At 39.4% G+C, this 15,992-nt stretch overlaps 1 pseudogene; it reads left to right on the top strand.

The window, feature by feature from the left end:
- Positions 1-1,721: 1,721 nt before the first annotated feature.
- LOC101084889 lies at positions 1,722-11,199 on the top strand (annotated as a pseudogene).
- The last annotated feature ends 4,793 nt before the right edge of the window (positions 11,200-15,992 follow it).

Genomic DNA, 15,992 nt, shown 5'->3' with positions numbered 1-15,992 from the left:
CAGCTGCTTAACCAGCTGAGCCACCCAGGCGCCCCTATTCCTTTTAATTTTTAAAAATTGTGAGTGTATGACCAAATTAGTGACCCGGATTTCTGTACCTGTTTGCTCAGACTTCAGTGAATAGTAATTAGGTTATAATAAAAGGAAACTTAGAACAAATTGAATTTGACATGTTAATTTACATGTGTCATTACTATCCTGCTGCATAACAGTGGGGCCTTTGTACCTTCCTTACTGTTTCTTTCCAAAAATAATCCACTTCACAGCATCACTGGGGCAGCTCTTCTGAAATTTTACTTTCTTAGATGCTACCCCAAGATGGCATTGTCTGACAAACTAATACAAGAAGAGGCATTTAGAGCTGTCACTTAATTTTTGCATATCTGATTCCCACACCCTCACCACAATCTCTCTTTCTAGCCAGCTGCTAGTGTAGAGACCAATGGAAGGGAAGTCAACTGTAATGAACTGCCTCCGTTGTTCAGAGTTTTTAGCCTGACTCATAACGTCCCATACAATCTAGCCTCATTTTTTGCCATTCTTCAGCTCTGGTCAAAATGTGCTCCCGAGTGCACTGACTACTTTCTATTAAAAGAGCCATATTCTCTCTGAGCCTCAGAGAGGCTTTGTCCTTTCTGATCCCTCTGCTTATAATATTCTTGCGACCCCTTCTGCCTCGTCAACTCTTAGCCTTTGAATCTCAGTGTTATCCTCTCTAGGAAGACTTCCATTAGCTTCAAATATTAATTTAGATGCCTCTCTGAACTTGCTCCCTTACTTAGGTTTGTGATGGGATTTATTATATTATGTTATGCTCGGTTCCGTGTTAGCCCTCCTCCTTGTTAGATCATTGCACTCATCCAGCCCTGGGACTGTTTATCATTGCATCACACTACCCCAAATAGTAAATTCTCAAATACTTAATGAATAAGGCCGCAAGCCATGTGTAGAAACAGAAGACGAGGGATAATTTGTGCCTCAAATGGCTGAGCTCATTAGTAAGGACTTGCCTGGGCACCTCAGTGTGAGACTAAAAGCCTGAGTTTCCTTCTGTAGGACTCCTGCACAATTACGAAAATTTTATAAATAAGGCTTAATTGGCTTATGTATATAGATATTTGATATTTTATAAGTTCAGATGTTTTAGAGGAATCATACTTAACTATTACTAGGGAGAGATTAAGTGCTTTGCAAAAGGATTTACCTCAGTAAACCTTTGAATTCCCTGGATCTTTATTTTATTTTTAAAATTATTTTTAAAATGTATTTCTTAATGTTTTTAATTATTTTTGAGAGAGAGCGCACAAGTGGGTTAGGGACGGGGGGGGGGGGTGGGCAGAGGATCTGAAGTGGGCTTTGCTCTGACAGCAGCAAGCCCGATGTAGGGCTCGAACTCATGAATTGTGAGATCATGACCTGAGCCGAAGTTGGATACTTAACCAACTGAGCCACCCAGGTGCTTCTAAATTTTCTGGATCTTAAGTAGTTTTATACAAGTTTATTTTGATATTTGTTGGGCCCTGTTAGTCATTGTGCCAGTCTGGAGGGATGCAATTATGAGTATGTAGAACCTTCATTTAAGGAAGCTATAAGTTGTGTAAATCACTAATTGAGTACTAGGCACATTAATTAAGTGCTAGGGTAGAGGTACCAGCACTGTTTTGAGGGAGAACTAAGAGAGAAATAATTTCTTCTGATTGGAGGAATGGAAAGACTTAATGATGGTGTTGGATTTTGAAGAAGATTATGACTCATATCTCAACAAAGGCAGGTAGGGGAGAGCAACTGTGCACAAAGGCTTGGCAGCATGGAAGAGATATGGTGAATTTGGTTTCAATTCTGTAGGGGCACTTTTCCTTAGCAAAACATCAGTGTTGATATAGGATGAAAATTTACACATAGACTGGCTAGTGTTTTTCAAAATGTGAGTCATGAAATCAATTTAGAAAGTTCTGGCCAGTAGGATGTTGGGGTTTTTTTTCTTCAAGGTTTTAAGTATTTTCTACATCAAGTATGGGCCTTGAACTTACAACCCCAAGATCAAGAGTCATATGCTCTACTGACTGAGCCAGCCAAGCACCCTACTAGTGGTGTTTCTAAGTGGAGTAGATTAGAAAATAGCAGAGACTGATGCTTAATAAGGATAAATATGTCTCATGATAATTTTGTTTCCAGTGTTGAGTGAGGATATAAAATGTATTCCTTACCTTGGTTTGCAGAAAAATACATTTGAAAGCCACTGATAAAATCAATACCAAGGGGCTGGGGCATCACACATTCTCTCTCTGGTCTCTCTCTTTGGGATGGTTGGGGTGGAAGGTTATTAGTTTAATTATTTCCCCAATGGGCCCTTATAGCTTATGGCAAAGTAAATTAGCTCCTTGCTTTTTTTATACTCTTGAAGCTATATTACTATTTATTTGGCAATTCTTTCCCCTTTGCTGATGATTCCTCCTAATGTGTAAATAGCAAAGATTCTAGAGATCTGAAAGTGAGTTAATTTAGAATTGGCCATTTACCTTCATGGTCTCAGAGCCCTTCTTTTATTTTATTTTACTTTATTTTACTTTATTTTATTATTTCATTTCAATTTTATATATTTTTTCATTTTTTCTATTGTGTCATATCCTATCCTATCCTATCCTATCCTATCCTATCCTATCCTATCCTATCCTATCCTATCCTATCCTATCCTATCCTATCCTATCCTTTTATAGAAACAGAGTGCAAGTGGGGGAGAGGGGCAGAGGAAGAGAGAACGAGAATCCCAGGCAGGCTCCAAGCTCAGCCCAGGGCAGGGATCCATCCCAGGATCCTGGGACCATGACCTGAGCCAAAATAAAAGAGTTTGTGGCTCAAGGGGCTGAGCCACCCAGACACTCCGTGTTAGTTTCTTTTTATCCACTAGGTGGTGCTGTGAGGGGCTGGTATTTGCAAGTTAGCCTGTCTCTAGACTCCAGCTTGTTTTGAAATTAGCGGCTAGGGTTACTTAGTCAGAAAATCTTTTCTCTTCAAGTTCCCAGGCATTCCACCACAGGGCATATAGATCTCCCTTTCCTCTCCAACTATAACTTCCTTTTACAAATTGAGGAGGTTAGAGAATCTGGGATCAAGAAGGTAAAATTTTTTGTCAGTATTGCCATCTCTCAAAAGAGATCAGAAATGGTTTCCATTCCCCCCTAGAGATCAAAGAAGATGCTGAACTGCAGTGGAAAAAGGTGGAGGTTATACCCCAAAAAGAATAACTGGTTTATGGGGCAACAGAATTGGCTGAGAGGAGGGAAGGGAGGAGATACTAAAGGATATCTTCCTTGGGAAAGCAACAAATCGTAGAATCTGATTATATTCAGCAAACATTTTTCAAGAGCTTTCTATAGGCCAGGAGAACACGAAGTTGAGTAAGTTTAAGTACCTGGGGTGCCTCGGGGGCTCAGTCAGTTAAGCGTCTGACTCTTGATTTCAGCTCAGGTCATGATCTCACAGTTTCATAAATTTGAGTCCCACATCCAGCTCTGCGCTGACCCTGCAGAGTCTGCTTGGGGTTCCCCCCCTGCCCCTCCCCTCCTCCTGCTCTTTCTGTCTCTCTCAAAATAAATGATAAACTTTAAACATTTTTATTAAAAAAAATTTTGGTACTTGCTTGGAGCGCCTCGGTCGCTTAGTCGGTTAAACAACCGACTTCGACTCAGGTCATGATCTCACAGCTCATGAATTCAAGCTCCGTGTGTTGGGCTCTGTGCTGACAGCTCAGAGCCTGGAAGGCAGCTATGGTCACCACTATACCACCAACGCTGCACAGCATACAGCTCAGAGCCTGAAGCCCGATTTGGATTCTACGTCTCCCTCTCTCTCTGCCCCACCCCCTTACGCCCTGTCTCTCTTTCTCTCAAAAATAAACATTAAAAATTAAAAAAAAAAAATTTAGAACCTGCTTTCTAGAAGCTCAAGGAAAAGAGGAAACACTCAACAATAATACAGTGTGATAAATAGGGGCATACACAGGGCTCTGTGGAAGCAGAGAAAGGACCCCTAAGTCAGTAGTGGTGGGGGGGCCAGGGAGATGGTGATCAGGGAAGGTTTCCTAGAAGAGATGACACCTAGGCTTTCATTCTGGAAGGATAAATAGGAGCCTTCCAATATCCTAGAAATCCACAAGTCTCCCCTGGTGACTTCATTTACTCCTATTATTTCAACAATTACCTCTGTGCTAATAACTCTCAATGTTTCCCTAGCCCTGTCATCTCCAAAACCTGCCCATCCAGTACCTCCTATTTGAATGTTATTGTTCAAATTCAACTTGTCTAAAACAAAGCACTGAAAGAGGATCAAGGCTTTTGATTTTTATGGTAATCATATAATTTTTATCCTTATTCAATATATGGGTGGATATCACTTCCTGTATGAATTACTGCAAAAGTATACTAGCTGGTCTCCAACTTCGATCTCTCTCTACCACCCATTTCTCCAGTCTGTCCTATACACTTAGATCTTCAACAAGATTTATCTTCCCAATGTTTATGGTATTGAAAATCAACCTTTAGGGGCGCCTGGGTGGCTCAGTCGGTTAAGCATCCAACTTCGGCTCAGGTCATGATCTCGAGGTCCGTGAGTTCCAGCCCCACATCAGGCTCTGTGCTGACAGCTCAGAGCCTGGAGCCTGTTTCAGATTCTGTGTCTCCCTCTCTCTCTGACCCTCCCCCGTTCATGCTGTCTCTCCCTGTCTCAAAAATAAATAAATGTTAAAAAGAAATTTAAAAAAAAAAGAAAGAAAAGAAAATCAACCTTTAGAGGTTCCCTTTGGTCTACCCAATGGAGACCAAGCTCCTTTATCCAATAGTCAAGTCAGTTGCCATGGTTTGAATGTGCCCCCCCCACACCCTATTCATGTTGAAATCCTAACCCCCAAAGGTGATAGTATTAATAAGTGGGGACTTTGAGAGGTGATTAGGATTTGATAGTGGAGACCTCCTGAGAGGGATTAGTGCTTTTATTAAAGAGATCCCACAGAGCTTCCTAGACTCTTCCACCACGTGAGGTTACAAGAAGTCTGTCACCTGAAATAGGGCCTTCTCCTGGCCATGCTGGCACCCTGATCTTGGACTTCAGCCTCCAGAACTGTGAACAATAAATGTCTCTTGTTTATAAGTTACCCAGTCTGTGGTATTTTATTATAGCAGCCTGAACGGTTTAAGACAGCATTCTATGTTCTGGTCCTGAATGACTCTTCCTATTTTTATATTGTGTGATTCCCTAAAATGCCTTTTATAGCCAAACTCTTCTACTCAATGTTTATTTCCAAAATATAGCTTATGCCTTTCTACCTCAGTGTCTAAGTTTATACTCTTCTCATATTTCTTGTCAAAATGCTATCTACATTTGGAAGGGGAAGGTTTCCTAAAGATAACATCAAAGGCAGAAAACATACATGACATGATTTATATTTTAATATGTAAAGAGCTCTTGCAAATCAACAAGAAAAGACAACCACTGTAATAGAAAAAATGGCAAAATGCATAAAGAGACAATTTTAATTGATGTGGTTGGATTAAAATCTACCACCATGCTGTTTTATATTTGTCTTATCTATTTTTGTTCCTGTTTTCCTGCTGATCTTTGAGTATTTTTGGTATTTCATTTATCTCCTCTTATTAAGTATATATATTTTTTCAATAGTTGCACTAAGGCTTACCATATGCATCTTTAACTTAACCACAGACTACCTTCAAATATTATATGACTTCATGTGTAATGTAAAAACTGTACAATAGTATACTTCCATTTTCCTTTCACTCATCCTTTTTGTTATTGTTGTCATACATTTTACTTCTACATATATCCCACTGTATATTATTACTATTTTTGTCTTAAAGCATCGGTTATCTTCTTTTTAGATTTTATTTTATTATTTTTGTAAATGTTTATTTTTGAGAGAGAGACAGAGTGCAGGCAGGGGAGGGGCAGAGAGAGAGGGAGACACAGAATCTGAAGCAGGCTCCAGGCTCTGAGTTGTTAGCATGTGGGCTTGAACTCATGAACCGTGAGATCATGACCTGAGCTGAAGTTAGAGGCTTAACCAACTGAGCCACCCAGCCACCCTTTTTAGATTTTATTTTTAATCTCTACACCAAATGCAGGGCTTGAACTCACAACCCTAAGATCAAGAGTTGTATGCTCTTAATGATTGAGCCAGCCAGGTACCCCAAAGAGTCAATTATCTTTTAAACAACTTTTAAATTTATTATTATTATAATTTTTTAATGTTTATTTATTGGGGCACCTGGGTGACTCAGTCGGTTGGGTGTCTGACTTTGGCTCAGGTCTTGATCTCGCAGTTCACGAGTTTGAGCCCTGCATCAGGCTCTGTGCTGACAGCTCAGAGAGAGCCTGGAGCCTGCTTCAGATTCTGTATCTCTCTCTCTGCCCCTCCCCTGCTCGTGCAATTTCTCTCTCTCTCTCTCTCTCTCTCTCTCTCTCTCTCTCTCAAAATAAATAAATTGTATTTATTAAAAGTTTATTTAGTTGTTTTGAGAGAGAGAGAGAGAGAGAGAGAGAGAGAGAGAGAGAATTCCAAGCAGTCTCCACATTGTCAGTGCAGAGCTGACTTGGGGCACAAACCTACCAACCATAAGATCATGATCTGAGCCGAAACCAAGTGTCTGGACACTTAACTGACTGAACCACCCAGGTTCCCCTTAAAGAACTTTTTAAAAGTGTCTTTTAGGGGCGCCTGGGTGGCTCAGTCGGTTGAGCGTCCAACTTCGGCTCAGGTCATGATCTCAGTCTGTGAGTTCGAGCCCCGCGTCCGGCTCTGTGCTGATGGCTCAGAGCCTAGAGCCTGCTTCTGATTCTGTGTCTCCCTCTCTCTGTCCCTTCCCTGCTCATGCTCTGTCTCTCTCTGTCTCAAAAATAAATAAAAACATTAAGAAAAAAATTTTTTTAAAAAATAAAAAGTGTCTTTTATATTTACCCACAAATTTACTATTTCCATTCCCTTTATTTGTGTTCATCTGAGTTTTCACTTGATATCATCTTTCTTCCATCTGAAGAACCTCCTGTAGCATTTCTTATAAGTGATAACTTTTTTCAGCTTTTATTTGTCTTAAAATGTCTTTTTTGTCTTCATTTTTACATCCACTGGAAATACTATTCTATGTTGGCATTTTTTTTTCATTTAGCACTTTAAATTTTTTTTTTCAACGTTTATTTATTTTTGGGACAGAGAGAGACAGAGCATGAACGGGGGAGGGGCAGAGAGAGAGAGAGACACACAGAATCTGAAACAGGCTCCAGGCTCTGAGCCATCATCAGCACAGAGCCCGACGCGGGGCTCGAACTCCCGGACCGCGAGATCGTGACCTGGCTGAAGTCGGACGCTTAACCGACTGCGCCACCCAGGCGCCCCTCATTTAGCACTTTAAAGGTGTTATTCCATTATCTTCTGTCTTGCACTGTTTCTGATGAGAAGTTAATGCTTATACTTAACCTTTGCTTCATTCAGTCTATGCCATATATCTTTCTCTCTGTCTTCTTTTCAGATTTATTTTTTATCATCGGTGCTCAGCAATTTGGTTATGCTGTGTCTAGGTATAATTTTCTTTGTGTTTATCCTGCATGAGGTTCATCAGTTTATTTGGATCTGGGTGTTAATATTTTTTTCATGAAATCTGGTGAATTTTTTGCCATAATTTCTGCAAATATTCTTTCCTGCTCCCTTGTTTTCCAGTACTCTAGATTATGTGTGTGGTAGAATGCTTGATATCATCCAACTGGTCGCTGAGGCTTGCTTATTTCCCCTCCATCTTCCTTTTCTCTCTGTGCTTCAGTTTACGTTGTTCTTACTTCTGCATCTTCAAGTTCACTGACCTTTTCAACTTTATCACCTAATTTTCTCTAAAGGTCATACAATGGTATTTTTCATTTCTTTTTTTTAGTCTCCATGTATTTCCTCATTGGATTTATGGTTTTCTTGGAATATTTGAACTTATATCAAGATGTTTTGAAGTCTTTACCTATTAATTGCATAATTTCTTTCATTTCTGGTTCTGTTTTTATTGTTTAAGTTTTCTCCCAGCTAGAGATCACATTTTCTTTTTTTCTTTTGCTTATTTATCTATTTATTTATTTGGTGGTTGGAGGGAGTATGTTTATTAGATGCTGGACATTGTAAATGTTACATCATCGAATTTCTGGATTTTTTTTTTAATTTTTTTTTTCAATGTTTTTATTTATTTTGGGGACAGAGAGAGACCGAGCATGAACGGGGAAGGAGCAGAGAGAGAGGGAGACACAGAATCGGAAACAGGTTCCAGGCTCCGAGCCATCAGCCCAGAGCCTGACGCGGGGCTCGAACTCACGGACCGCGAGATCGTGACCTGGCTGAAGTCGGACGCTTAACCGACTGCGCCACCCAGGCGCCCCCGAATTTCTGGATTTTATTGTCTTTCTTTAAGCTTTGTTCTGGCAGGCAGCTAATTACTTGCATATCAGCTGGATTCATTTGAGGCAAGTTTTTAAACTTTGTGAGGGAAGGTCTAGAGTAACTTTACTCTTGGGCTAGTAGGCGTCTACTCCTAAGACAGCTTTTTTAAGGTATCTAATGAATGCTCTGAATATTTGACGCAGTCTCTCCAGTCTGACTGGTTGGAACTCTAATTTCTTCCATTCCTGTGTGAACTCCAGTAATTATTCACTTTATAATTCCCCAGCAGTTGTTCTTTACCTGGTAGCTGATTTTTGGTCAGTTTCAAGAAGTCTCCTCTGTCACGCTATGCACATGTAGCCTGCTATTCAGCCAAAGACACTGGACCACTATGCAAATTTGTGGAGCTCTTTCTTTGCATAGCACTCTTCTCTCTAGGACTTTCTCATAGAATCTAGCCTCCTCAGCCTCCCCAAAATCTAATCTCTGTCTCCTCAGCTCAACAAAACCCCTGTACTCTCGTTGGGTTTCCCATCCCTGTGCTATGGTGTGAAGAGTATTTATGGGCAGGTAGTTGGGATAATTGGAAGGTGCACACAATTTTTCTTTCCTTTTCCCTCAGGGATTACAACCCTATGCTGCCTTTGCCCAATATCTTAAAACAATTGTTTCATATATTTTGGGCAGTTTTCTAGGTGTGTGTGTGTGTGTGATGGGAGGACTAGTCTGACACCAGTTACTTTGTCATAGTCAGAAATAAGATAACTCAATTTTCACTTGGTATAGAATTATAGGTTGACATTTTTTTCTTTCAGTACTTCAAAGACGTCATTCCATTTTCTTCTGAATTATATTGTCATCTTTGTGCCCCTATATGCAGTGTGTCTTTATCAGAAATGAAAAGTAAAACAACCAGATACAATTTACTCTTATGTTATTAAAAAAAAAATTTCAGCGTGGTTATCAGGGAAATGGGTATACTCATATTTCTGGTGGTGTAAATTGTCGAAGTGTTCTTGTGGAGACAGTTTGAACCTAAGATACTAATCATCTAACATATTTTTCCTGTAGAGGCTCCCAGTTGTCTCAGTCGGTTAAGCCTATAGGGGCACCTTGGGTGGCTCATTTGGTTAAGCATCAGACTGTTGGTTTTGGCTCAGACCATGATCTCAGGGTTAGTGAGATCAAGCCCTACCTCCAGCTCTGCCTGCTTGAGATTCTTTCTCTCTCCCTCTATCCCTCTGCCCTGCTCTCATGTGCTGTCTCTCATTCTCTCTCTCTCAGATAAATAAATATAAAAATAGTAATATAATAAAAAATGCTAAAATATTTTCTAGGCATATAGGAGAATAGAGAAGAGGTTTTTTTTTTCTTAAAGTTTATTTATTTAGAGAGAGACAGACAGAGAGAGAGAGAGAGAGAGAGAGAGAGAGAGAGAATGAGTGGAAGAGGGGTAGAGAGAGAGGGAGAGAGAGAAAATCCCAAGCAGGCTCCGTGTAACCGAGAGATAATGACCTGAGACAAAATCAAGAGTTGGAAGCTTAACCATCTGAGCCACCCAGGTGCCTCGGAGAGCTTTTTAATTTAAAAGAAATCAGAGTCCACTCCCAAACATCTGGGATTCAAAGTGTTGCACCAGGACCCCCAAACTAAGCCCTACAACCCCAATAAACCACACCCCCCACCCCATCTTCTTTGCTGTGGACATTGGAGGGGAGCAAATTGGTCGAACTGTCCTAGAATTGTTTGCAGATGTTGTACTCAAGACTGCAGAAAAATTTTGAATATTGCATACAGAAGAAAAAGGCATTAGACATACTACTGGGAAACCTCTCCATTTCAAAGGGTGCCCTTTCCATCAAATTATTAAGAAATTTATGATTCAGGGTGGAGACTTCTCATATCGAAATGGGGCAGGTAGAGAAAGTATTGATGGTAAAAAATGTGAAGATGAAAATTTCTATTATTGAGCATGACAAATGCGGGCTGCAATACAAATGGTTCTCAGTTCTTAATCACAATGGTTTGCACTCCTCATTTGGATGGGAAACGTGGTATTTGGCACAAGTAATTAAAGGAATGGGTATGGCAAGGATATTGGAAAATGTAGAAGTGAAAGGTGAAAACCTTGCCAAATTATGCATTATTGCAGAATACAGAGAACTGAAGGAAGGGGATGATATTCCCAAAAGATGGTTCTGGTGACAGTCATCCAGATTTCCCTGAGGATGCAGATATATAGATTTAAAAGATGAAGATAAAATTTTACTAATAACAGAAGTCTTAAAAAAAATTGGAAATATTTTTTTTCAAATCCAGAAGTGGGAGATGGCTATTAAAAATATACAAAAGTGTTTTTTTAATGTTTATTTATTTATTTTGAGAGAGAGCAAGCAGAGGAAGGACAGATAGGGAGGGAGAGAGAGAGAGAATCCCAAGCAGGCTCTGCGTTGACAGCACGTGGGGCTTGATCCCATGAACTGTGAGATCATGACCTGAGGTGAAATCAAGAGTCGGTCGCTCAACCAACTGAACCACCCAGGCGCCCCCAAAAATATACAAAAGTTTTAAGATATATGGAAGGTTCAAACGCTGTTATTGAGAAAACGGACAGATAGAAGCTGCAACCTATAGCTTTAAGCTGCGTGCTGAATATTGGTGCTGATAAACTGAAGATGCCAAATTGGCAGGAAGCAATTGACAGCTGTTTGGAGGCTCTTGAAATAGACCCATTAAATACCAAAGCATTGTACTGTGAGCTCAAGGATGGCAAGGATTAAAGGAATATGATCGCGCATGGGCTGATCTTGAGAAAACTCAGGAGACAGCACTGGAAGATAAAACTATCTAGACAGAATTGTTGAAAGTTAAACAAAAGATAAAGGCACAGAAAGATGGAGAGAAGGCAGCGTATGCAAAAATGTTTGCCTAATAAAGGTTTCAGTTACTTCAGTTTTACTTAAATATTATGCATTGATTGTATAAAGGCAATAAGAAAATTTAAAGGTTATTGTCTGTAATATATGATATATATATATATATATATATATGTAACACATGACCCCTGATGCGTCTCCTTTGATACTTCAGTTTCCCATCGTTTACAGTTTAGGAATACTGAAAATGTTCTTTTTTTTTTTTAATGTTTGTTTATTTTTGAGAGAAAGAGAGACAGAGTGTGAGTGGGGGAGGGGCAGAGAGAAGGAGACACAGAATCTGAAGCAGGCTCCGGGCTCTGAACTGTCAGTCAGAGCCTGACTCGGGGCTTGATATCACAATGATATCACTTGACCTGAGCTCAAGTCGGATGTTTAACTGACTGAGCCACCCAAGTGCCTCCAAAAATAATTCACTCTTAATAAAACAGTGTTACAGGGCCTGGGTGGCTCAGCCAGTTAAGTGTCTGACTTTGGCTCAGGTCACGATCTCACCATTTGTGAGTTTGAGCTCCATGTGGGGCTCTGTGCTGACAGCTCACAGCCTGGAGCCTGCTTCAAATTCTGTGTGTCTCCCTCTATCTCTGCCCCACTCCAGCTCACACTCAATGTCTCTCTCTCTCTTTCAAAAATAAATATTTAAAAAAATATTTTTTAAAAAAAGTGTTACAATGACAACAACAAGACAAAAAAACCAAAGCACAAATAAAAAACCCAAACCAACAGAAAAAGAAATCATGCTGATTACACTTATATAAACTCAATAATAAGTAAGACCAATTATTACTGTTAGAAGTTAGGATGGTGGAAAGGGGCTCAGTCGGTTAAACGTCCGACTCTTGGTTTTGGCTTATGTCATGATCTCAAGGTTTGTGAGTTCAAGCACTGAGTCAGGCTGTGTGCTGGTGGCATGGAGCCTGCTTGGGATTCTCTCTCTCTCCCTCTCTCTCTGCTCCTCCACCCACCCTCTCTCTCTCTCTTTCTCTTAAAATAAATAAATGAACTTAAAAAGAAAAGAAGTTAGGATGGTGGTTACATTTGGAGGTAGTGACTGAAGGGGACACAAAGGAAATTTTTGGGATGCTTGATATATTTTTATATTTATATAAATATAATATATATATTTTAATTTTATTTTTTATGTTTTTAAATTTACATCCAGACTAGTTAGCATATAGTGCAACAATGATTTCAGGAGTAGATTCCTTAGTGCCCCTTACCCATTTAGCCCATCCCCCCTCCCACAACCCCTCCAGTAACCCTCAGTCTGTTCTCCATATTTATGAGTCTCTTCTGTTTTGTCCCCCTCCCTGTTTTTATATTCTTTTTGTTTCCCTTCCCTTATGTTCATCTGTTTTGTCTCTTAAAGTCCTCATATGAGGTTGGTTGAGCGACCGACTCTTGATTTCACCTCAGGTCATGATCTCACAGTTCATGGGATCAAGCCCCACGTGCTGTCAGCGCAGAGCCTGCTTGGGATTCTCTCTCTCTCTCTCTCTCTCCCTCCTTATCTGTCCTTCCTCTGCTTGCTCATATGAGTGAAGTCATCTGATTTTTGTCTTTCTCTGACTGACTAATTTCACTTAGCATAATACCCTCTAGTTCCATCCACGTAGTTGCAAATGGCAAGATTTCATTCTTTTTGATTGCCGAGTAATACTCCATTGTATATACATACCACATCTTCTTTATCCATTCATCCATCGATGGACATTTGGGCTCTTTCCATACTTTGGCGATTGTTGCTAGTGCTGCTATAAACATGGGGGTGCATGTGCCCCTTCAAAACAGCACACCTGTATCCCTTGATAAATACCTAGTAGTGCGATCCTGGGTCATAGGGTAGTTCTATTTTTAGTTTTTTGAGGAACCTCCATACTGTTTTCCAGAGTGGCTGCACCAGCTTGCATTCCCATAATATATATACTGTAATCCATGATTTTGTAATTATATCTTAAAAACCCTGAAACAAACAAAGAAAAACTTGGTCACTTTTAGAGGTTTTCTATGTTACTAACTAAATAGTCCTAAAAATTTATAAATAGAAGTAAGAATAAAACATATCCTGATGTAAAGGAATGTATTTCAGGGTTACCTAATAATTAATAAGGGAAACTTCTTTCTTTCTTTCTTTCTTTCTTTCTTTCTTTCTTTCTTTCTTTCTTTCTTTCTTTCTTTCTCTCTTTCTTTCTTTCTTTCTTTCTTTCTTTCTTTCTTTCTTTCTTCTTTCTTTCTTTTTTTAGAAAAATCACAGATAATAAGATCAGAAGGAATTATGGAATTATAAAATCACCAGCAGGGGAGATATAGGTTTTATAAGGTTGAAGTTTGTGCATTTTGAGAGAACCTCTTACATAGAATACATACTTTTGGAACAAATTAGTTAGAGCACCTTGGAAAGGATTCACTTAGATGAAGGAGCCTGAAGTTTAAAATTCATTAGCTTCACAGTAAGTCTACCTCAGCCAATTTCTGCTAGGCCTGATTCTTCCTACAGCCTCCAATGATCTCTCAGTGAAATCTTTCACAAGATCACATGTCTTAGATAATCTATTGATTCCGTTTTTTTTTTTTTTTTTTTTTTTTCCATAGTGACATCCTCTGGAACCTACCTCTGTGCCTATTAGTCTGGACTGGTTGTTGTCTGGGTCTGCTACATAGTTGAGATCCTGGGACTTCCATTTGTCCTCATCCTGGGAATGATCGTCAACTATCTCATGTATAAATTCTTGTGTCCTTGATCTCAGGTCATCCTCTTCCTTGGCTTCATCTTTTTGGTGGAGAACACCTTACTGAGAAAAGGCACATAGAAGATAAATTGTTTGAGAGCTTACATTAATGAAGATTATTTTATTCTACTCTCACACTTAGTTTGTTGTTTGGCTGGGTATTAAATTCTAGATTAAAAAGAATTTTCTTCAGAATTTTGAAGGCATTGTTTCTTTATTTTCTGGCTTCAATTTATTTTGTTGTTGTTTGGTTGTTTTGTTTTGTGGTTTTTTTTAAAAGAAAATTTATTTTATGGGGTGCCTGGGTGGCTCAGTCAGTTAATTGTCCAACTTTGGCTCACATCATGATTTTGTGGTTCATGAGTTTGAGCCCTGTGTCGGGCTCTGTGCTGACAGCTCAGAGCCTGGAACCTGCTTCAGATTCTCTGTGTCTCCCTCTCTCTCTGTGCCTCCCCCTCTCCTGCTCTGTCTCTGTCTCTGTCTCTCTTAAAAATAAAAAAATAAAAACATGTAAAGAAAATATACTTTATTCAGAAAGCATATATACTATGTCCCATGATATAAAATTCTAAACAGAGTATATTTTAAAAACAGCATAATGAAAAATATAAATATCAATATTCTGTTCCTATGTATACCTTTTATGCACTTACTGTCCTTTCCTAGGTTTGCATTTTTCTTTATTTTACAATTTGATTCATACTTCCAGTAAAAACATTTTAAATATCATAGATAGGTATAAAGCAAAAAGCAGAAATTCCCTTCTCTTCATCCCCTCCTCAGATATTGGTAAATATCCTCCCACACTGTCAAACAGCTGGATATATTTTTGTTTTTTGCATAGATGATTTCACATTATACATGTTCTGTAACTTACCTTTTTTAAGAAAAATGTTTATTTACTTTGGTGGGAAGGGGCAGAGAAAGAGAGAGAGGGAGAGAGAGAATCCCAAGTAGGTTCCATGTTCATTGCAGAGCCCAACACAGGGCTCAATCTCACTACCTCAAGATCATGACCATGAGGTCGTGACCTGAGCTGAAACAGGAGCCAGATGCTCAATCAATTGAGCCACCCATGCAATCCATGCAACTTACTTTTTTCACTGAATGCTGTAGTGGAAACCATTCATGATAGTACATATAGAGCTACTTCATTCTTTTTAATGCTTTTATTTTATTCTTTTATGTATCAATATCTATCTAGCCAGTTCCCTCATGATGGCTATTCAAGATATTTCCAACATTTTATTAATAAAAACAAGGCTGCAGCAAACATGTTGACAGCTTATTTAGACAAATGCCATTAATATATTTACTTACATATCCCTACACCTCCTTTTAAAAACTAGATGTTTTTGGGGGTACCTGGGTGGCTCAGTCAGTTAAGCATCTGACTTTGGCTCAGTTCATGATCTCAAGGTTCATGAGTTGGAGCCCTGCATCGAGCTCTGCTAACAGCTCAGAGCCTGCAGCCTGCTTTGGATTCTAAGTCTCCCTGTCTCTCTCTGCCCTTCCCCCTGCTCGTGCCCTCTCTCTCTCTCTCTCTCTCTCTCTTTCAAAAATAAATAAACATTTAAAAAATCAGATGTTTTTAATGAAAGTTAAAGTATTGAAAATGAGTAATGGAATATGTGGGTAATATGTGAATTGAAAGGGAAAGAATCAGCGTTTCTGCAATCCTATTTTCATTAAGTAATATTCACATCAACAAACCAGAAAGCCATGTAAAACTAACTCGATTATTTATTTATTTATTTATTTATTAAAGTTTATTTTTGAGAGAGAGAGCACGAGCAAGCGGGGGAAGTACAGAGAGAGAGAGAGGGAGACTGAAGATCCCAAGTGGGCTCTGTGCTGATGGCGGAGAGCTGGATGCAGGGCTTGAACTCACAAACCGTGAGATCGTGA

This window comes from Felis catus, chromosome B4, assembly GCF_018350175.1.
Source record: "Felis catus isolate Fca126 chromosome B4, F.catus_Fca126_mat1.0, whole genome shotgun sequence".
Lineage (NCBI taxonomy): Eukaryota > Metazoa > Chordata > Mammalia > Carnivora > Felidae > Felis > Felis catus.
The sequence above is the reverse complement of the archived record's forward strand: the minus strand, read 5'-3'. Positions and strand labels throughout refer to the sequence as shown.